The sequence below is a fragment of the Elaeis guineensis genome, chromosome 8 (assembly GCF_000442705.2).
Source record: "Elaeis guineensis isolate ETL-2024a chromosome 8, EG11, whole genome shotgun sequence".
NCBI lineage: Eukaryota > Viridiplantae > Streptophyta > Magnoliopsida > Arecales > Arecaceae > Elaeis > Elaeis guineensis.
The window spans coordinates 118815883-118838187 of record NC_026000.2 but is presented as its reverse complement, the minus strand read 5'-3'; the positions used below and the strand labels follow the sequence as shown (position 1 = coordinate 118838187).

General features: G+C 38.0%; 1 pseudogene; it reads right to left on the bottom strand.

The window, feature by feature from the left end:
• The window catches only part of LOC105049740 (uncharacterized), a 196564-nt pseudogene extending 186729 nt beyond the window's left edge, over positions 1–9835 (bottom strand).
• Positions 9836–22305: the final 12470 nt, after the last annotated feature.

Here is a 22305-nt window from a genome sequence, read left to right as displayed (position 1 = left end):
GTCAACCCATGTGCATCTATGGGTAGGTTCTTAACCAGTTGTTTTTCTAAATAACTTCTAGTAATTGATTTTGCCCCAGAACCTAATCAGTAGGCTTTGGCCTCCACTGAAAAGATCTGGTTAGGTCCAACCATTAACATGACTTAATTTGGTGAATCAGACCAATAAATGATCAGGCCCGACTTTGGCCGGCCAACCTAACCACCATCAGAAAGACTCAACCAAATTATCATATTATGAATGATAATTTCATTAGCCAATGAGCACCATGCCTTTGGGCCTCCAATGATCATTGAACTAATGGACTCATTATCACTCACTTAATGGGAGGCATTGACTTAGTTATCATTATAACTTAATCATTTTAGGGACCTAATAATTTTTGAAAATTTTATTAAAGGATAGTAGAGAAGAAATCATCCAGCCAATTTCAATCCTCCCACTGACTTCACCAAGTCAGATTAAAAAAGATTTAATTAAAGCTGGCATTAAGAGCACCTAAATCAGTCACACTGATTTATCTAATGACATGGGTGAGCTCTAATCATCAAGTGATCTAATCAAAATCTAACTTACCAGATTGGCCAGGTAAGTGAGATCAGTGGTGGGGATTTGTCATTAACTCGTCAATGATCGAATCAATGCGAGTAGCTCCTGCTTAAGAACCACTGATCAAAACTGCCGAACTTACCTTAGACACCAACCGGTTCATTAGTTTTAATTTTGATCAACTTAGTAAATAGGGCTCCACCGCGTAGCCATGAATTAAGTCCATCTTGGTCTAGTTAAAGACAAGGACCCATTCAACTACAACTATTGAAGTTGAATCTAGAGTATCCTTGACCTAATCTAATTCAACTTTTGATTAGATTTGACCAATTACTCCACTTAGTCTATTTTTTAAGCTAACCTTAGGTCTAACCCAATTATGGACCTAATTCATCTAACCCATTGACCCACAAGTTTATGCAATTGTCTTAGGTCTTAATTCATAATTCTAGACCTACTAGACAACACTTAATTCTTTTAATTAAGTACTTGGGCTGATGGGTCAGGGTTTGGCATTTCAAAAATAATTTTTAAATTTTGAAAGATTTTATTTTCTGTTCACCAAATGTGTTGACTCATTTCATAAACGGGTCAGCACATTTCATAAACAGCAATCCTATTGCTCATTTCATAACAGAAAACAACTCAAAATAAATCATGAATTTTCTTTTCGATCTAATCCAACACATTCATGATAAATTTTATAATTAAGTCCTTTCGCTGCTTCATCGGTATGGAATATAATTGCATCGGCACCCCTACCGCCATAGGAGACCCCATCGAATGGGAAGAGAGGGCCTTTAAACCCTACTTTTCTCCTATGACCGGACGGCCATGGCAACCAACCCAATTAGATTACTTGCTACTTGGATCAAGTATATCTAAATATACCAATTTCAAAATTTAAATTTTGAATTTTAAATTTTAAATTTTAAATTTCAAATTTGAGATTTCAACCAAATTTCAAATTTTCAATCTTTGAATTTTAAATTTTGAATTTTGAATTTCAAATTTCAAAATTTGAATTTCAAATTTCAAATTTAAAATTTTAAACAAATTTCAAATTTCAAATTTCAAATTTGAGATTTCAACCAAATTTTGAATTTCGAATTTCCAATCTTTGAATTTTAAATTTTGAATTTTGAATTTCAAATTTAGAATTTTGAATTTTAAATTTAAACTTATAGATTACACCTTAATCTACGCATGCATATGTATATCATATTCTAGAACCATGCTCTGATACCATTTGTAGCGAAAATTCAGTGTAGGGGCAAAATGGTAATTTTAAATTTTTTTCAAAATTACTATTTTACAGTAAAATTATTAATTAATCTCATTAATTAATACTAATTAATCTTATACTAGAATCTAAATATGATACAACAGCATATATTTAAATTTAAAATTCAAATTTGAAACAATAAACTTTTTACTGTACTGTGTTCAGAACACATCACCTTTTGCGGGTAGTCGATCACCGCAATCTGATCACCGTTGGAGGGCTCTGATCATCACATCACAGCCACACTAGTGTCTGACCTCTGCAGATCATCCACACGAAGCTCCCGTCTGATCGGTTCCTCACGAATGCTAGTTCGTGATTTCATCCTTTTGATGGCTGATGTTGATCGAACTCCTTCGATCGATGTGTGCCGACTCTTCGGATGCTCTGGATCATCTGCACGGTTGGTTGAGAGGCTGATGGATCTCTCCCTAAAATATGGTGGACTCACGACAGTCGTGGCACACCAATCTCACTTCTCGAACCCTAGGTAGAAACCTTAGGGTACACACCAAAAACCCTGCACCCACTTCTCTCTCCTTTGTCTCTACTCTCGATAAATTTTGAACACTTTAAAATTTTTTCAGAACCTCCCCACGCCCCTTTTCTTTTCTTTCTTTCATTGCCCACACCCCCTCCCTTTCTTATTTTATAAAACATCGCAAGAGATGTTGAAAGGTGTGAGTGGATAAGAAGAGGTGGTTGCTCACTTAAATTCAAATCAAATTTGAATTCAAGTGTCAACCAATCTTATCCTCATCCATTTGTGCAAGAAAGAAGAGATGGCATGGCCTTTTTTTATGCATGGAGGCTTTCATGAGAAACCATTTCTCATGTGGAATATGGGGCGCACAAAAGAGGATAAGCTGGCGCATGGTTATTTGGTTATCCATTCAAATTCAAAACCCCTTTGAATTTGGATGGGTAACAAACCAAGTTAATCCAAATAATTGGCGCATAAAAACATGGGCATGAGAGAGCTTTGCATGAGAGAAAATTCACGAGAAAATTTTTTCTCGTGAATTCAAATGGGCGCAAGGAAGTTGGGTGGCGCAGAAAATTTAAAACAAGGTGGTTTAATTCAAATTGAGCCAACCTAATTAAAATAGGTTAAGCATAATTAGACCAGATTAAATCCAACACAATTAAGGTTAATTAGGCTCAATAAAATCCTAATCAAATCAGAAATTAACTAAGCCTAACCCCTGATCAAATCAGGGACTAAACCACCTTAGCGATTAGATCAACACTTAACCTAATCGGGTCAATCCAAACTGAATCCAATTCAATTGGACTTGATCTAAAAATAATTACTCAATCAAATTGAGTTAATTAGCGATCAAATCACTAATTAAACCTCTCATAAATATTGAGTCCAAATCTGATGGGCAATTAGGCATCAGAGACCATCGATATGAAACCCTGATCAAAGAGTTCAAATTTCAAATTCAAAATTTGAAATTCAAAATTTTGACCTCGGTACCCAAAATGTGTGGAACTCATGATCAGAGAATCCTAATTCTCAATTATAGAGTCTCAGACACATAAGACTCATAATCAGCTATCAGATCAGAAAGGAACCTCTAATGTGTGTGACCCCGCAGGTTCGAACCTAAGCCGGTAGCACAGGACCAATTCCTGTACTAATCGAAGTGACCATCTAGCAACGGTACCCGATGATTGGATAGGTCGAATAGTCACAATCGCAATATTCAGAACCTACGTGAATATGGTTACCGTATAATTCATCCTTTTTGACCCCTGTGTTAGGACGACTCAGGGTTAAACTGTCAACCATGATGAGATCATCCGAATCGTGCTCAACTCAATTAGTCCTGTGACTCCTCACTAGGACTACCCTGACCAAAGTTTTGCTAAATTGAAACACGAATGTATACAGCTCCTAAACTGGAGTGGTCAATCTCATCTTGACACACGCACCGACAAGTCAAGTACTTGACTACACCCAGCAGCCTTCCGTCACTGAATTAGAAATTCAGATAGTCCAGTGTCTAAGTGCAGTGAGTTGCTTGCAAGTCACCGTGGCGGTCTCAGGTCGGAGGGACATTTATACCCATATCCCATCAGAGCAAATCTTGACAGCAGAAATAGCTCCGGAGTCGGTCACGTTCAGTGCAGATGTACCATTACATCTCATCTGTATACCATACCAGTGTCTCCACACTCCTTGGTTATGAGGACAACCAACCCATATGGTACACAATGACCTATGCTCGATAAACGTTGTCGTCTTTGGTAACAACGTATCATTTGGTCGCGAACAGGTTTAAGGACTAAGCGACAAGTCCTCCTTTGTCGAGTCTAAATAGTCCTAAGGACTTCACCACAACACATGAGTTCATTAGAAGATGAAACATTTGTGATGAAAAAATATCAAAATAACTTTTATTTATTTATAATTCATGTACTAATACAAAAGGAGCACAACCGTCAACAGACTGACGATTGGCTTTGGGACACTATTCCCAACAAGGACAATGCTGTGGTGCTGCTAGAGGAGGTGCTGAAGAGGGGCTTACTGCTGAAGGTGAGCCAGGTGCAGCAGCTGAAAAGGAAGGAGAGGGTGGTCCCTGTGGCTCAAAGTCATCCAAATGCTCTCTCTCTTCTCCCTCTACTTCTCCTTTGGCCTATTCCTGTCTAGACTCCATTCGAACCCATCTACCCAGGACCTTATGAATCTTCATGCGATGCAAGGCCTTGACATTTAAATAGTCAATATGCATAAGTTCTCTATGGTCCTCACCCATAAGATTGATCTGAAATTCTTTGAAACTTAAAGTAAACCCGATGCCATATGGGAGGCAAGCTTTTGACCTATTTGCCACATCCTTGATTTGTTGAAGCGTCATTGAGGGTAAGTTCATCACATTCCCTTGAATTAAGTAGAACATTACTACCAGTTCTCTCTTAGCAACCCAATCTTGATGTTCGATTTTAGGAAAGAATATATGGTTGACTATGCTGTGCAGTAGTCCCATCTTCATAAATTATTGATTTGCAATTACTTGCTCAATATCTACTAAAATTTTTCTCTCCAATACACATTTTAAAGCTTCAGTTTTATCTTCCAAGTTCAGGTAGCAGATCCTTATCCTAGACACTTTCAAGATTTGCCCCAGTTTTCTCTCAGTTAAGGAAATCTGCACACCCTGAACAATAGACTCAATAGAGTCTCTATGACTCCTAACATTTTCGAAAAACTCATGCACAAGATTTGGGTAAGTCGGCACCTCAAGAGAACACATCTTATCCCAGCCTTGCTGCCATATGCAGCTGCCAATCCGAAAGTGCTCATCATCCAAAAACCCAAAATCTACTTTTCTTCTGGTTGTGACAACTCTCATAGCCATGAACAATCGAGGGAGAGGAGCAGAGTGGGAAGGAGTAGATGGTCCTTCGGAAGTCTCCTACCAATGCTTCGCCTTTTTCTCAGCTGACCACGAGTCCCTCTGGTGCTTGCTCACTGTGGAGTTTGTCTTGGGTGCTATGGAGTAATTTGGATTTATTAGGAAAATGAACAGAAGGGAGAATAAAGGGAGTTTGGAGGGAGTCGGAGCGAGTCGATGTGGGTTTGGAGAGAGATGACTCGAAGAAACAGTGAAAGATAAAGGTGAATAGGATTTATGGGATCCTTAAAAAAAAAAATTGGGCCCCGACGAATGAATTGATTTAAAAATTCTTCGAGTCGATTCAATGTTTGAGTCGACTTGAGTATTTTAAGATGACTCAAATCAATTAAAAATACATCAAAAAGCTTAAAATAAATCAATCAAATCTAAAGGAAGAAATTACTAATTAGGTTAGCTAGATAGGGTCCTTAAAGAGTAGTGAAAAGGTTTCTAGGGCACACAAGAAATATTGATTCAAGAAGTTTTGAGTTTGGACTAGTTCAGTCTAAGATGAAAGATTTAATCTAAATGATAACAAATTACTAGATCTCTTCTAATTATGCTAAATTTTTCTTCACTAAGTGGTTTGGTAAAAATGTTAGCTAATTATTTATCTGTGGGTATGAATTCAAGTATTACATCACTATTTTGAACATAATCTCTTATGAAATAATGTCTTATTTCAATGTATTTCGATCTTGAGTATTGAATTAGATTTTTAGTTAAATTGATTGCACTTGTGTTGTCATATCTTATTGAAATTTTATTAAGTTCAATGCTAATATCTTCAAGTTGTTGTTTGATCTACATGATTTATGCACAATAACTCTCCACAGTAATATATTCGACCTCGACCGTAGATAATGCCACAGAGTTTTATTTCTCACTAAACTATGAGATCAAATTAGCTCCAAAAAATTGATATGTGCCACTAGTGCTTTTTTTTTATCCAGTTTGTATCTAGCAAAATCAGCATTAGAATATCTAATTAACATAAAAAATGATAATCTACCATACCATATGCCTACATAAGTGTGCCGACAAGTATCTAAAAATTCTTTTAATAGCAAGTAAATGAGATTCTATAGGATCCAATTGATATCTAGCACACATATAAACACTAAACATAATATCTGGCCTACTTGTAGTAAGATACAGTAAAAAATCTATCGTATCTCTATATAATTTATTATCTACTTTCTTATCCCTTTCATCTTTGTCAAGCTTACAGGAGGGACTTATAGGTGTGCCAATCGGTCTTGAAGTCTCCATTCCAAACTTCTTGAGTATTTTTCTTGTGTATTTTGTTTGGTTGATGAAAATTTTTTCTTCACTTTACTTAATTTAGAGTCTGAAAAATAAGTTCAGCTTTCCCATCATGCTCATCTCAAACTCATCTTACATAAGCTTGGTAAATTCTTGATAAAGGGATTCATTAGTAGTACCAAAGATTATATCATCCATATAGATTTGTACCATCAATAGATTATCATCTTTTCTTTTTAAGAATAATATTTTATCAATATTTTTTCTAGTGAATTCATTATCTAGTAAAAATTTACTTAACCTTTCATACCATGCACGTGGGGCTTGTTTTAGTCCATATAAAGCTTTATGAAGTTCAAAGACGTGGTTTGGAAATGCATGATTTGCAAAACTAGGTGGTTGTTCAACATACACTTTCTTATTTATATATCCATTAAGAAATATATTTTTAACATTCATTTGATATAATTTAAAGTTCATAAAATATACAAATGCAAGTAGTAGCCTAATTGCTTATAATCTAGCTACTGGGATAAAGATTTCATCAAAATCAATATCTTTCTCTCGATGTATCCTTTAGCCACTAACCTAGCTTTATTTTTAATAATGATGCCATGTTCATCTAATTTATTTCTATACACCCACTTAGTTCCAATTATAAGATGGTCATTAGGTCTATCAACTAGTATCCAAATCTTATTTCTTTAATTCTTCTTGCATAGCATTTATCCAACAAGGGTCATTTTCAGCTTCTTCTATTATTCTAGATTCAATTTATGACATAAAAGCTAAATAATTATTAATATTTCTCAGATAAGATCGAGTTTTTATCCCTTGTGATGGATTATCGATAGTAAGATTTTTAGGATGTCCATATGCATACCTCTACTCTTTTGGTAGTTCTTATCTTGGACTTGATGTGGGCTCTTCATTCTTTTCTTTTTTATCCTCTTTTCTTGGATCTTCTTCATTGTTTTGAGAAAAATTATTTTTTAGTGAGAGACTATCCATCTTGTTATTGAGAATACCTGCATCCCCATCTAAAACATCTAGAAAAAAGATTTGTCATTAATTTCATCAAAAACTACATGGATAGATTCTTCAATAATGAGAGTTCTCTTGTTGAAAACTCTACATGCCTTATTTGATGTGGAGTATCCTAAGAAGATACCCTTATCTGACTTAACATCAATTTTTTTTAAATTATCTTTTTTATTATTTAGTATAAGCATCTACAACTAAAAATATGAGAGTAGTTTATGTTTGATTTCTTTTCTTTCCAAAATTCATATAGTGTTTTCTTTAGAATAGGTCTAATTAACACATGATTTAAAATATAGCATATAGTATTGATAACTTCCATCCAAAAATATCTAGGTAAATTACTTTCACATAAGCTATTTCTTATAATATGTAATTTTTTCTTTCTACCATCCCATTTTGTTGAGGTATTTTAGATACAAAAAAATTATGATCAATTTTTTTATCATTAAAAATTTTTTTAAAATACTGATTTTTAAATTTGGTGCCATGATCACTAGAATGTATACAATAGATATATTTTTTTCATTTGAAACTTTTGGATAAAATTTAAAAAATGCATTGAAGGTTTCATCTTTTTGTGCTAAAACTATTACCTAAGTAAATCTGGAGAAATCATCTACGATTACAAGACCATACTTCTTACCTTCTAAACTAGTGGTTCTTATGTGTTCAAATAAATCCATGTAAAGTAATTCTAGAGGTCTAGATGTTGAAACCATACCTTTTGATTTAAAAAAAATTTTACTTTATTTTTCAAATTGACACGCATCACAAATTCTATTTTTTTCAAAATTTAATTTTGGTAGGCCTTTAACAAGATTTTTCTTAATAAGTTTTGAAAGCAAATTCATACTTGTATGGCCTAATCTACAATGCCATAACCAGCTAGTCTCATTAACTTTGGCATCCATTGCAATAAGATATTGATCATTCTTCATGTGAAGATCACTCAGATCCATCATATAGACATTGTTATATCTATGTCTAATGAACATGATGCCATTATTATTAGGACTAGATACTATGCATAATAAAGACTTAAAAGTTACTTCAAATTTTTTATCACAAAATTAGCTAATACTAAGTAAATTATGTTTCAATCCATCAACTAATAATATATTTTGAATAGAAGTAGAGGAAGTGATATGAATGTTACCAACACCAATGATATGTCCTTTTCTATTATCTCCAAATGTAACCATTCCTTCATCTTTAGGTTCAAAAGTGACAAATTAAGATTTATCACCAATCATATGTCTTGAACAGCCACTATCAAGATACCAAAGTCTTGTCTCCTTTCGGGCTGCAAGACACTTCTACACAAGAAAATCAAGTAGAGTTTTTAGGTATCCAAGTCATCTTAGATCTTTTAGGGTTAGTACTCATGGTTTGTTTTAGAACTCAAATCCTTTTAACCATTTTTTCATTTAATTTACTGAAGTCACATGCATAGGATTTATGACCAATCTTACCACAGCAATAACATGAAACATTTGAGATGGGATTTGAGGAAGCTTTGACAAATAGATTTTTCAGTAATTTTTACTTTTTTTAAGGTTTAAATCCTAATCTAGTCTTGTTAAAAATAGCTCTTTGCTCATTTAATAATATATGTTATTTTTCAGAGCTATAAATAAACTTCACTACAAATGGTTTGATCTTCTTTACTTCATCATTTAATTTCTGATTTTCACAAGTTAGTGTATTAAGTTTTTCAGAAATCTTTTTTTTTCATGGTTAAGTTCAAGATTTAGCTTTTTTAATTCTTTATTTTTCAAGGTTACTTTCCTATTTTCAGACATAAGTTCAAAAAAAGCATCTTGTAATTTATTAAATGTAAAGTCTGGAGAGTTTTCAGTATTTACCTCTTCTTGATGAGCCATCAAACAAAGGTTTGCCACCTCTTGAGTTTCTTCTTTGGAGCTTGAGTCATCACTATTGCTCCAAGTGACCATCATTGCTTTCTTCTTGAACCTTTTGGATGACTTCTTGAGAAGAGGGCAGTCCATTCTAAAATGATTGGATTTCTTGCACTCAAAACAAATAGACAGCTCCTTCTCCTTTTTCTTCTCCTTTTCCTTACTGGCTCACCCTTGAAAGTTTTCTTCTTAAATCCTTGCTTCTTCTTCCTTATGAATCTCTTGAACTTCCTTGAGATCAAGGCCAAGTCTTCTTCCTCCTCTTCTTCATAGGAATCTTTACTTTCATCATCCTTAGAAGTAGTAGTCTTGAGAGCGATGATCTTCTTCTTCTTGATTTTTTCTTTCAGATTCTGCCTCATAGTTAGCTCATGAGTCATTAGAGACCTAAGAAGTTCTTCTAATGGTAGCTTGTTAAGGTCCTTGGCTTCTTGAACGGTGGTGACCTTCACTTTTCAAGCCTTTGAAAATGATCTAAAAATTTTGTGAACAAGCTTACTGCTAGAATAAGATTTTTTTAAGCTTTGCAAACCATTGATAATATCAGTGAATCTAGTAAATATTTCATAAATAAATTCATTTACTTTCATTTTAAATAATTCATATTTGTACACAAGCATATTTATTTTGGATTTTTTTACTTGATTGATACCATCATGGGTGATCTTTAACCTATCCCAAATCTCCTTAGCTGATGCATATGTAGAAATTCTATTAAACTTATTAGGATCTGTTGCTACTGAAATCGATCGAGATCAGAGGACGGACACCTGATTCTCGTGTAGGGATGTCGGTGCTGGAGTGATTTACAAAATAAGTGCTAAATTGAAGGTTGTGGTTTTGATGAGGATCTTTCGATGCTCAAGTCAGAAAAATAGAGAACAAAAGAGCAGCAATGAGTTCTTTGAGAGGGATTGGATTAGACTTACCTGGGTCCTCGGGGCTCTGATTGTTTATATAGAAAGATGCCGGATAGCTGGATTGTTAGCTGTGAGATCGTACAATCTCAAATTGTCAGACCGTTGGACATGCCAAACTAGATGAGATAATTCAGCCCTTAATCGCTCCCATAAGATCAGGGAAGATGGTTATGCCAAATTTTATCTATTCGAGATAGACAGTTGTTGCGCATGTTGAAGAGATTAGTCGGTCATGCAGATCATACACAAATTAGACCTCGGAGATGCCTCATCTCAGTATGGAGATAGACTCCTCAGCTCATACGGTAGTCAGCGGTCATGTTGATGATTTGAGAACTTGAAATACCTTATAATGTAGCATTGATTCGAAGCACTCATGGTAACCACCGTAACATTACCCTCCTACTCCTGAGTCTGAGAATCAGATGAAAAGAGTACTCCAAAAGTACCTCAGATCTAATGCCACATACTTTTGCCTTCATGCCTGCCTTATACATTTAAAGCATGTGACATCAGTCTAATATGATTGATGTGGATGGGTATAACTGATGGGACCAATTAGAAAATAGTCTCTTCAAGATTTTAATTATTTTGCAGTGGCTTTTCATTTTTTTCTCCTTTAAATTTATGCTTTGAAGGCACAAGTAGCCACAAATCTGTAGAGGTAGTTACAGATCTTTTTTGTGCTGATTATTCATCATGATTCGTTGGAGCAAGATGGATTTACAATGCGTGAAGAGACTTGAGCAAATTTTGGCTCGTAGGAGGCAGATCATGATTTTGATTGCTGAAACGAGACCCACAATTGGAAAAGAAGAACATGCCACTCCTACCATTGAGCCCACAATCCTAACATTGAAAGCTGTGACATAGAATTTTTTAGAAAAAATTTCAATCGATAGGGTGCTAATGGAGACGGCACCAAAAATAAGCATCGAGGGATGGTCCGAAAAAGATCCGACTAAGATAGTGCGAATGAAAAAGACAGTCAGCAACCTGAAGAAGGATCTGGCAATGACAATAGAGACTGGGGGATCTCTGAAGATGGCGACTCCTATTGAGCACTTTCTTGCATCCATTTCTTATGTGGGACCCTCAGATTTGACCCCTCATGTTCCATCTATGGAGGAGAGCCTTCAATCTATGGTGGAGTACTTGAGGAACCTCCTACCACTAGCCGAGAGGTTGTTTCTCAATGAACAAAGGGAGGAGAAGTGATCTATCGATGCTTTAAGATCCCTTGTACATGTGGGCCAATGTCTGGCAAGCTTCATTAGTTCCAACCTCGATGTTCCAACGATAGAGGAGGAGATCGACTTGCTAAAGTATCGATTAGAATATCTAGAGAGGGATAATACTGAGCTGGCCAAAGAGCTCAGTTTTATAGAGGAGGCTCTTCAGGAGGCCCAAGAGTCGATTCTCCATCGGGATGAAGAACTGCGGCAGGCCAAAAGATAGATTAAAGCCCTAGAACAATAGAAATCTAGGGCTGATAGAAGGGTTGAAGATCTCAAAGGATGGATTAAAATTATCGAGAGATAGAGGTTTGAGGCTGAGAGAGACTATCATCAGATCTGTGATGACCTAGAGCATCTGAGGAGGATACTTGAAGTGAGAAGAGATTCTCCTTATCTTGAAACTCACTTTTAAAGGAGCCCTAATGGTAGTCCATTCAAGAGGACTAGAATCTTCGAAGGGATGAGCCGTGGAGAGAGAGTTTCTTAAGGAGATGGGTGCTCCATTTCAAAGGGGGTTCAGATCTCCCTAGAGCTGCTTTTGGGAGTCCAGAAAATCGGATCGGAGGTAGAGCACTGGCTTTTTCTTTGTAAAGACTTTAATGAATAAAAAAAATGCTTTATTTTGAAAGTCATTGCTTCATTTCCAACTTTAAATTTGCATCTGTGGACTTTGTGAATTTAGCTCGGCTCATAGAGAACAGCATAAATAGGTGCTCAGATCAGCATGAGAAAATGCTCAGTGCTCTGCTCAATACGAGTAAGATTCTAGGTAGCTCAGCTTTAGCATAGATATATTTAAGACAACTTCGATTGAAGTGAACATATTTAGAGCAGTTTAGAACAATTTGAATGTAATCATCCCAATACTACCCTCTACTCCTGAGCTTGAGACAATATCTTAGGTGGAAGGAGTACTGTTGAGGTAATGCCTCTGGCCATACATTATGTGTGCCAGTGGCGATCTTGTGCCTATGGCATCTAGAGTTCTTTCAATGATATTTTGAGAGTTTGATTAGTTATCCCTGCAGAGGTTTCCTCAAGGATCTCCCTCTGCTTCTCGTGTGACTCGGGCTCTGTAGGGATCTGGTAAGTTAGCCCCATCTTAGAGTCACGAGATTTTCTCAAAGGTCTGATAAGTTAGCCCTCACGAGTAGCATTATGTGCCTACGACGATCTTGTGCCTATGGCATCAACACTTCTCATTTTCATGTGAGAGGTAGTGTGTGCCAGCAGTGAGCTTGTGCCTATGGCATCTTGCACTCTCAATGGTATTCTAAGAGTTTGATTAGTTATCCCTCCAGAGATTTTCTCAAGAGTCTTCCTCCACTTCTCATGCAACTTGAGCTCTGCAGGGGTCAGATAAGTTAGCCCCACCTCAAAGTTGTCAAAGTCTTCTCGAGGATCTAGTAAGTTAGTCCTCATGAGTGGCGTTGTGTGCTTATGGCGATCTTGTATCTATGGCATCTAGCACTTCTCATCTTTGAGCGAGAGACAATATGTGTCAACGGTGAGCTTATGCCTACGGCATCTTATCCTCTTGGTGGCATTCTGAGGGTCTGATTAGTTATCCCTTTGAAGGTTTCCTCAAGAGTCTCCCTCCGCTTCTCATATAACTCGAGCTCTGCAAGGGTCTGGTAAGTTAGCCCTGCCTTAAAATCACTGAGATCTTCTCGAGGGTCTGGTAAGTTAGTCCTCATGAGTGGCATTATGTACCTACGATGATCTTGTGCCTACGACATCTAACAGTTCTCATCTTTACACGAGAGGCAATGTGTGCCAGCGCAAGTTTGTGCCTATGGCATTTCACACTCTCGACGATATTCTAAAAGTCTGATTAGTTATCTCCTTGGAGGTTCCCTCAAGGGTCTCCCTCCGCATCTCGCATGACTCGAACTCTACAGGGGTCTGATAAATTAGCCCCACCTCGAAGTCACTGAGATCTTCTCGAGAGTCTGGTAAGTTATCCCTTGCATTAGTTGACCGTAGTTATAGCTTAAGATCTTAAGTGGAAGGAGGAGGCAACTCTTGGAGAACTTAGGTGCCCATCACAAATTGATGGCTCTGCAAATTTTATTTTCATGGAAAGTATTGTTACATCATTGGTAATATATGCTAAGGTTCACCAGGTTTCATGGCTTGAAAATTGAAGTCCCATCGAGCTGCTTTAGCCTATAAGTTTCTGGGCATACCACTTCATCTATCTGGTAAGGACTTTCAGTTAGATGATAGCCCTCCTTCTAGCGCCTGCTCATTAGGCTGTGAGACTTCGGCTCGCTACATCACTAGATCACCAGCTTGGAACTCTTTTGGCTTAACCAAGGCAAAACTCTGCTTCTCTTGCTTTACCGATCGATAGAGTGGATCCACCCTTAGGTGATGGAATATCACCTCAGAATCGATGCCAGGCATGTCTACAGCAGACTAGATGAAAAGATCCATATTTTTTTGTAAAAGATCAGTTAGCCGGCATTTGATTATCTTATCTAGATGTGAGCTGATTTTCACCATCCAGCTCGGACTCTCTTTCCTCAGCGGGATATCTAAAAGGTCCTCTGTTGGTTGGGGATGCCCGTCAATCAACTCCTCCCTTGCATCCAAGCCTATTGGGAGCTTGGGCTGGATCTTTGTCGGGGTCGGTTGATTCTTTGTTTCTCAGCTTGACGATAAAGCATTCACAAGCCATAGCTTGATTATTTCAGATCTACCCTACTCCATGCTAAATCAGAAACTTCAACATCAGATGGTAGCTTGGGACAACAGCTTTAAAAATCTACAGGCTAGGTTGATTGAGGATGGCATTGTAAGTTGAGGGGCTTTCCTAACCCAGATGACCCTCCAGTAATCATATAGATTTCTTCTCGAATGGGTCATTCTTCTTCCACCATTTGCCCTCTGACCTGCTGGTCCTCCTACCGCATTGCCGCTTGCTGTGGCTGAGGCAGAGAGAGAGGTTGCTGAGGCAAAGGAGGTGGCTATAGAACTCTCAGAGCTCGATGTTGAGAGGTCGCTCTTTGGATAAAATGATTTAGCTATCTATGCCTGACAAGCCTTTCGATCTCATCATAAAGCTGGTGGCAGTTTTCAGTATCGTGACCATGGTCACTATGGTTAAAGCAGTATCTATTTGAGTCTGGACAGTATTTCGATCTTGTTCTCATCAACGAGGCTCAGGTAACTTAGGCCCCACTTGTAACAACACCTATCTCTGAGGAACAGTCAGGGGCATATAGTTATTATACTATCCAGGAGATGATGGTTGTCGAACTCTTCTTGGAGAACTCCAGGATCGATGATTTCGACCCCCATTATTTCAACTCGAGCGTCGGGATCAGGAGCACTGGCATTTTTTTCTCCTCTCATCTTGGATGGTACTCTTTATTGGGTCTCACCGTGGCTAAACCAATAGGAGTATCATCGGCAAAGGCTTCTTCCATGCGGGCATACTTCTCTGTACGGATAAGCATATCCAGAAGATCCTGAGGAGAAGTGTTAATTAATGACTTTTTCAAGTCATCCTTTAGTAGATCGCTCATCATTGTGACTATTACAATCGACTGGTCTAAGTTTTGGACCTCCAAGGTCGCTACATTGAATCTAATCATAAAAGAGTAGATTGATTCATCCTCCTTTTGCTTGATAGTATGGAGGTAGTTGAATTGCTTCTACTGTCACTGACTGTTGATGAAATGACCGACGAAAGATCGATATAAGTCTTCAAAGGAATAGATAGATGTCGGTCTCAAACTCGAGTATCACTACTGAGCGGCCTCCTTAAGGGTTGGAGGGAACGCTCAATAAAGGATTGTATCTGATGCTCTCTAAAGGAGCATGGCTACCTTGAAGGTCTTCATATGATTGATGGGGTTGGTGGTCTCATCGTAGACCTCCAGTTGAGGTAGTTTGAAGTACAGAGGGAGTGGTTCTTACATAATCCTTGAGATGAAGGACGACTGGCTGTTATCCCTTTCATAGGGCAATGCCGAGATGCCATTATTATTGAGAGCTTTTTCTATTTTTTGATCCAACTACTGATCGAGCTCCTGGAACCGCCTTTCAAAATCAACTTCTTAGACAGTACTAGCCTCAAAGCGCAGAGAAGATCGGCATCTAGGGGTTGAGTCATGGCCCGACTGTATGGGTTTGGAGATCGCCGTCTGGCCGACTATTAGGCCCTAAAGCAACTTTGATGAGTCAACCTCCTCTTCGGACTTCGAGGAGGTGCCTGCAACTCTGATTGAGGTGGTGACTACGAAGCCACAGTCAAAGCAGGATTCTATGAGGGCACCACTGTGGAAGGCATAGGTGGCACTATCAAGAGAACTGTATGATTCACCGCTATAGAGAACACAGGGATAGTCTGAGGAGGCTGTGGCACCACCTAAAAGGGTACGAGAAAGGTCTGGACTACTTGAATTGTGGTTGTCAAATATTGAACTTGCTAGAAGAGCTGAACAAATTGGTTGACCATAACTGACACCGGCTGGGCCGGTTGAACCGATGAAGAGATGATCTGTTGGATTGGTGGAAGGATTTCTGGTGCCAATTGTTGAACTTGATTGTTAGCTTGGCTGGCCGTCTGTCAGAAAGCAGTGATATTGAAAAGCCGAAAAGATGTCCGTCTTGGAGCCATGAATGCAAATATAGGCCCTTTCTCTATCTGTTACTGCTAAAATCAATCGAAATCGAATAACGGATACTTGGTCCTCGTGTAGGGATGCTGGCATTAGAGTGATCTGTAAAATAAATCCCAAACTGGAGGTTATAGCTCTAACGAGGATTCTCAGATGCTCAAGTCAGAAAAGTAGAGAATAAAAGATTAGCAATGAATTCTCTGAGAGAGATTTGATTGGACTTATCTGAATCCTCAGGGTTCTAGTTATTTATATAGAAAGATACCAGACAACTGGGTTGTTAGCTATGAGATCGCACGATCCCAAGATTATCGGGCTATTTGGACATGCCAAACTGGATGAGATAATTCAGCCCTTAATCATTCCTGCGAGATCAGGGGAGATGAATATGCCCAATCATATCTATTCAGGATGGATAGCTGTTGTGCATGTTGAAGAGATAAATCGACCGTACAGCTCATACATAGGTTAGACCTCGGAGATATCTCAACTCAGCATGGAGATAGACTCCTTAATCATACGGTGGTCAGCGGTCATGTTGATGATCGAAGAACTTGAAATATCTTGTGATGTAGTGCTGATCCGAGATGCTCATGGTAACCACCATAACAGGATCTAATGCGCAATATGAACATTCATGACCTTAGCATTTAATTCTATCATTCTCATGGCATGCTCATCCCAATTCTCTTTTGGTTTGGGAATATCTTTACCATCTACTTTAATTATGGGAGTGTGTGGACCTTTGATTATAACTCTCTAAAGTTGATAATCAAGTACTTGAATATAAACGTGCATGCATACTTTCCAATATGTGTAGTTTGTTCCATTGAATAAGGGTGGATGGTTGGTTGATTGCCCTTCAGCAAGAGACGCATTCACTTGGATTGTCATTTGATCTTAACCCTTGATTTCTAAATCAAATGTAAGTGAGTACCGAGCTCTGATACCACTTATTATCCAGAAAGACGATCTAAAAGAGATGATGAATTAGGTTTTTCAAAATTTATACAAGTAGTGTGCTGTTTTAAAGACTAGTGAAGTGTTGATGAACGTAGAATGCAAGTATATAAAAATATAAAATATAAAAAAATTAAAAAAAAAACACAAGCACAAACACACATGATATATGGTGGTTCAGTGTCCCTTGCACCTACATCCACTTTTCAAGATCCATTTGAAAATTTTACTATAATCTGTCCAAGATTACAATCGAATAGTTTTTCAGGCTCATTATGTAAAATCCAGTTAGTTTTACATTGGATAACCAACCACAACCTACCCTAAGTTAATCTTTAGCTTACAATCCAATTTTCAGGCTTGGATGAGCCTATCCCCTTGTTTCAAAATCCAATTGAAGCAAGTTACAAAGGAGAATGATAGAAAATAGAATAATAAAACACAAAAGCTCCTTTAATGAGCAGATTGGGAGTTGATGAAGCTTGTCTATTGAGTGCTTGAATGCTTGCAGTTAAGACTCTTGAATGTTCCTTCAATACTCTCACACAAGTCAAGAGAAAGTAGGTTGGAAGTTGATGAACTCTTTTGAACACAATAAATTTTGAAAAGTCACTCTTTTCAACTTTGAATGGTACGAACAATTCCTCATCTTTGTTTACTTGACTTTCCTTTTATATTTGAATAATTCTCATCAAATTTGATATTGTTTGAGCTCAAAATTAGTCATTTTTGTCCGTTGGAGATGAAATATAGTCATTGAAAAAGTTCTAGATGAAATCTGGCCCGCTTCAGAACTAGTCGTTAAAGGCTATCAGAGCTCCTTGAGTCAACTCGATTTGACTTCGAGTTGACTTAATTGGTCTTTAAGTTGATTCGGATGATTTTCGATTAGACTCGTTCTCAGTCGACTGAAATATGCTTCTCTGTAAAATTGTGTTCATTGAGACAAAGTCGACTCAATTTTGTTTTGAGTCGACTCAGTCTTAGGCTACAGAAACTGATCTTTTATTTTTTAAGACAGAGTCGACTCGGCTCACTTTCGAATAGAGTCGATGCCGTGCTATTTCTGTGTGCCATTCCAAAAATATCTTAGAGTCGACTCTATTCCATCTTAAGTCGACTCAAATATTTTTAAATGATCTTTTGCATGGGATTTAACTCCAACTTGTTTTTAATTAGCTTGAGATGTTCTCATTTAGTTTCAATAATACTTTGCATCTACAAAAATATTCTTAGATAAAACTTTAAAGATATTAGGATCTCTGTATGCTTCAATATTTGGTCATCATCAAAATCATCCTTGGGATCAACACAATGAAGCAAAAATTCAGTACAGGGGTAAAATGGTAATTTTAAAATTTTTTCAAAATTATGATTTTACAGTGAAAATTATTAATTAATCTAATTAATTAATAAAAATTTATCCTACACTAGGATCTAAATATGATATATAGCATGCATGCATTTAAATTTGAAATTCAAATTCGAACAGTAAACACTTTACTGTAATGTGTTGAGAACACAATACCTTTGTACGGATAGTAGATCGCCGCAATCTGATCACCATCGAAAGAGTTTGATCATCACGATGTAGTCACACAGCGTGTCTAACCTCTGCGGATCATCCACATGAAGCTCCCAGTCCGATCGACTCCTCACGAGTGCTAACTCGTTGTAGAGCCCTTTTGACGATCGATGCTGATCGAACTCCTTCGATCGATGTCTGTCGATTCTTCGGATGCTTCGGATCATCAACAGACATGCTTGAAAGGATGTTGAAGATTTCTCTAAGATTTTGTGGGCTCACGACATCGTAGCTCACTTTCTCACTTCCCGAACCCCAGGCTAAAACTCTAGGGAACTCACCGAAAACCTTGCATCCACTTTTCTTTCTTTTCTTTCTTTTTCTCTTGGAAGGATATGAACTTTCTTCTCACGCACAAGACTTCTCATATCCCAAAATTTTTTTTCAAAAATCTTCTTCTTGCACGCCCCACTCTTCTCCTCCTTTTATAACAACGTCAAAAGTCTTATCCAAAAGAAAGGATAAAAATGAGTAATTGCACATTTGAATTCAAATCAAATTTTGAATTCAAATGGACACCAACTCATCCCTTATCCACTAAAGGCGTGAGGCATGGCTTAAATTGTGCATGGAGTGATTTCATGAGAAACTTTTTCTCATGTAATAAATGGGGTGTAAAAAAAGGGATAAGGTGCAAAGATTGATTGCCCATTCAAATTCAAACTTTATTTTGAATTTGAATGGCCAACCAATCATCCTTATCCATTCATTTGGCACATTAAAGTGGGGCATGGAGAGGGCTTGGCGTGAGAAAATAATTCATGAGAAGTTCCTTCTCATGAATTCAAATGGATGCAATGGAAGTGAGGTGGCGCATGGAGATTGGGTCAAGGTGGTTTAATTATTTAAACCAACCTAATTGAACCAAATAAATTAGGTCCAATTAGACTAATTTAAATCTAACTAAATTAGGCTTAATTAGGCTCAATAAAATTTTAATCAAATCAGAAATTGATTAAGCCCAACCCCTGATCAAATCAGGGACCAAACCATCTCGACGATTAGGTCAACTCTTAACCTAATCGGATCAAACCCAACTGAATCCAATTCAATTGGACTTGATTCAAAAATAATTACTCAATTAAATTGAGTTAATTAGTGATCAAATCACAAATTAAACCTCTCATAAATACTGAGTCCAAATCCGATGGGCAATCAGGCATCATAATTCATCGATATGTAACCCTGATCGAAAAGTCCCAACCAGTGGGACTCTTGACCCCGGTACCCATAATATGTGGAACTCGTGATCAGAGAATCCTGATTCTCGATCACTGAGTTCCAAACATGTAGGATTCTACATCAGCCATCAGATCAGATAGGAACCTCTAATGTGTGTGACCCCGCAAGTTCGAACCTAAGCCAGTAGCACAGAAACCAATTTCTGTACTAATCGAAGTGGCCATCTAGCAATAGTACCCAACGTCCGGATAGGTCGAAGAGTCACAATCGCAACACTCAGAACCTACATGAATATGGTTACTGTATAATTCATCCTTTTGACCCCTGTGTTTAGGACGACTCAGGGTTAAACTGTCAACCCTGATCAAATCATCCGAATTGTGCTCAACTCAAACAGTCCTGTGACTCCTCACAAGGACTACCCTGGTCAAGGTTTTGCTAAATTGAAACACGACTATACACAGCTCCTAAACTGTAGTGGTCAATCCCATCTTGACACATGCACCGACAAGTCAAGTACTTGACTACACCCAGCAGCCTTCCGTCACTGAATTAAAAATTCAGGTAGTCCAGTGCCTAAGTGCAGTGAGTTGCTTGCAAGTCATCATGGCGGTCTCAGGTCGGAGGGATATTTATATCCATATTCCATCGGAGCAAATCTTGACAGCAGAAATAGCTCCGAAGTCGGTCACGTTCAGTGCAGATGTACCCTTACATCTCATCTGTATGCCATACCAGTGTCTCCACACTCATTGGTTAAAAGGACAACCAACCTATATGGCACACAACGACCTATGCTTGATAAACATTGTCGTCCTTGGTAACAACATATCATTTGGTCGCGAACAGATTTAAGGACTAAACGACAAATCCTCCTTTGTCAAGTCTAAATAGTCTTAAGGACTTCACCACAACATAGGAGTTCATTAGAAGATGAAATATTTTGTGATGAAAAATATCAAAATAATTTTTATTAATTCATAATTTATGTACAAATACAAAAATGAGCACAACCGTCAACAGGCTGATGATTGGCTTTGGGACACTATTCCCAACACACAAATCCAAGCCCGAGCCACACCAAGCTCAAGGCCAATCTGTCAAGAATGAGGCTGAGCTAAAGATCAAGATTAAGATGAAGATGAAAGTCGAGGTGAGAAAATCGAAGTTAAGCTACCAAACCTAAGGCCAAGGTGATGACTCAGGCCAAGCTACCGAGACTAAGGCTAAAGCCAAGCTATCATACCCAAGGCCGAGGTGAAGCCTCAGGCTAAGGTGATTGATCTAGGCCATGTTACCAAGACTAAGGCTGAGCTACCGAACCCAAGACTGAGGTGAATACTGAGACTAAGGTGATGATCCAGATCAAGCTACCAAGATTGAGGCCCAATTATCAAGCCTAAGGCCAAGTGAAGGTCGAGATCAAGATTAAAATTGAGGCTAAGCTACCAAGCTTAAGTCTAAGGTAATGAACCAAGCCAAGCTACCAAGATCGATTTCTAGCTACCAAGCCCAAGGTTGAGATAAAGGTCAAGATTGAGATAAAAATCGAGATCGAGTTACCAAGTCTAAGACCCAGGTGATGACCCGATCACGCTACTAACTCCAACGATAAGCTACCAAGCCCAAAGTCGAGATGAAGACTAAGATGAAAAGGTGATGAGTAAGACCAAGCTACCAAGATTGATGCCAAGATAGCAAACCAAAGGCCAAGGCAAGAAGTCTAAGGCAAAGCTCCTAAAGGCCGAGCTCCCAATGTAGAGTTTCTATAAGTCGAGCTCTCAATGCAGAGCCTCCAAAGATAGAGCCCCCAGAGATCGAGCTCCTCGCTACAGAACTCCAAATCAAACTCTTAAAGGCTGAGCTCTTAAAGCAAAAGCCTAGAAGGCCAATGTTAGAAGCCCAAGGCCGATACTAGGAGAGCCCTCAGAGGCTGAGCTCCCAATCCAAAGTCTCTGGATGCCAAACTCTCAAAAGATAACCTCCTAAAGCCAACCTTAGAAGGCCAAGGTGAGGAGCCCAAGGCACCTAAGAAGGTTGAGGTGAAACAACCAACCAAAGAATGGCGAGGTGAAATGACCGACTTCAGAAAGCTGAGGTGCAAGCTGATCATAATCAAGCCAACCAAAATAGGATAATATTTTACACTATTCTAATCTTCTCTAATATTTTTTTTTACTATTGTTATTCCAAAGCCGTTCCTGACTTAAGCATCGGAGTACTCAGTCAGAGTCAAGCTAGTAAGCTTTTCTCTTTTTTTTTATGTGTAAAGTGCCTCTTTTTGGATCAACCAGCATCTTCCAAACCATCAAGTGG